This window comes from Babylonia areolata, chromosome 13, assembly GCF_041734735.1.
Source record: "Babylonia areolata isolate BAREFJ2019XMU chromosome 13, ASM4173473v1, whole genome shotgun sequence".
NCBI lineage: Eukaryota > Metazoa > Mollusca > Gastropoda > Neogastropoda > Buccinidae > Babylonia > Babylonia areolata.
The window spans coordinates 1329214-1331713 of record NC_134888.1 but is presented as its reverse complement, the minus strand read 5'-3'; positions in this window follow the sequence as shown (position 1 = coordinate 1331713).

Genomic DNA, 2500 nt, shown 5'->3' with positions numbered 1-2500 from the left:
AAATAAATAAATAAATAAATAAATAAAAAATAAATAAAATTAAATTAAATTAAATTTAAAAAAATAAATAAATAAATACATAAAAAAGAACTACTAGTAATGATAATAATATGTATAAAGCGCAAACACTTGATGAAGTCAACTATAAGCGTACAAAAAATTAATTAATTAATTAATTAATTAAAATAAATAACTAAATAAATATATAAATAAATAACTAAATAATAATAATATAATTTTTTAAAGTAATAATAATAATAATAATAATAATAAATAAATAAATAAATAAATGAATAAACAACAACAACAACAACCGAAAAGAAGTGAGGGAATCACCATAGTGGAGTGAAAGTTTATTAAGATATGTATATAAACGAGCACGCGACACGCTAGCCAGCAAACAAACGAACAAACTATTACTACTGAGATGGGAGACTAAAACTAAGCGATCTTTGTCGTCAGAAGGGGGGCTTTGTTAATAGGTGCTGTCCTTCACACGTTAAATCAGAACAGGCAACTACTGAACACCACCGAAGTGACTCAGCAGCAGTGCAGGGTCTCCTCTGGTGTGTGGCCACCGAAGTGACTCAGCAGCAATGCAGGGTCTCCTCTGGTGTGTGGCCACCGAAGTGACTCGGCGGCAGTGCAGGGTCTCCTCTGGTGTGTGGCCACCGAAGTGACTCAGCAGCAGTGCAGGGTCTCCTCTGGTGTGTGGCCACCGAAGTGACTCAGCAGCAATGCAGGGTCTCCTCTGGTGTGTGGCCCACTGGCGACCTGATATCGATGGTTCCCTGTGGACTGCCCACGATGTGACTGCGACGTACGAATCCCGGGTGTTGCTGTGAATGGGGGACGTGGAATGAACGACGTGGGAGTAATGGCACCGAAACGATGCTAATGTTAAGGCCATGGATAAACAAAGGAGAGGAGGAAAACAAGGACAAACAAACAGCACAAACGAACAAAGAAGGGCGTAGAAGACAGAACGAAGAAACGAACAAAGAAGCAAACAGTCGTCACCTGTTGCCAGACTACTCAATGGATGAATGGGTACAGGGTGGTGTCGTCTTTCAATACCATCAATCGTAAATTGTTAAACTGTTTTCAATATACCATCAATCGTAAATTGTTAAACTGTTTACTGTTCATAACTATGTACTAGAATTAGTATCGTTCTCTCTCTCTCTCTCACTGTCACTCCTCTGTGTGTGTGTGTGTGTGTGTGTGTGTGTGTGTATCTATGTCTCTCTCTCTGTCTCTGTCTCTCTATCATTCTTTTCCTCTTTGTCTGTCTGTCTGTCTGTCTGTCTGTCTGTCTCTATCTATCTATCTATCTATCTATCAGTGTATCTATGTCTCTCTCTCTGTCTCTTTCTCTTTGTTTGTCTGTATGTCTGTCTGTCTGTCTCTCTCTCTCACACTCTCTCTCTCTATCTATCTATCTATCTGTGTATCTATGTCTCTCTCTGTCTCTCTGTATCTGTCTCTGTCTCTTTCTCTGTCTGTCTGCCTGCCTATCTATCTATCTATCTATCTATCTGTGTATCTATGTCTCTCTCTGTCTCTGTCTCTTTCAATGTTTCTTTGTCTGTCTGTCTGTCTGTCTGTCTCTTTCTCTCCCCCTCTCATTGTCTGTCTTTTATTGTCTTTACATCACTGTCTCTCTCTCACTCAGATTGTTTCACACACACACACACACACACACACACACACACACACACACACACACACACACACACAGAGAGAGAGAGGGGGGGGACCCTACGCCCTCCCTTCCTTACAAAAAATACAAAATACAGAGACACTGGGAAAGGTGGACCGGATATTTGGAACACAGGGACACACATACAGTGATACAGACAAAACTTTTAATGTGAGAGAAGTTTCAATGCCCCTCCACTTCCGTGCTAGGGGTGAGTCCTGTCAATGTCTTCAGTGTCGGCAGATTCATGGGGGGCTGTTGTTTGAGGGACGTGGTGGCGGTCTCCACATTGGGAGGGACGCTCACTCAGTCTGGCTCCGCGACTAAGCCATTATTGTCGTTAGTAGGGGGCTTAGTAGGTGGTGTCCTAAGTACGTCAAATCAAAAACAGGCAAAACTAAACACCACCGAAGTGACTCAGCAGCAGTGCAGGGTCTCCTCTGGTGTGTGTGTGTGTACCCTCCTGGCGACCTAACATCGATGGCTCCCTGCGGACTGCCGACGCTGGAACTGTGACGGACAAATCCGGGGTGTGGCCGTGTATGGGGGGGTGGGGGGGAATCTATAAATGAGCGGCGTGGGAGTAATGCCACTGGAATGGTGCAGATGATGGGGCAGCAACCAAAAAAAAAGAATGTGAGAGAAAGAACAAAAATAGGGGAGAAAAAAAAAAAGAAAGACAAAAAGCAGGAAGGAGGGAAAGCGAGAAAATAATGAAAGGAAGTGAAACAGCCCTAACAGCAACTGACACAACACCTTCCGTGTCCAAAATGTGTGTGTTTGTTTTTGTTTGTTGGT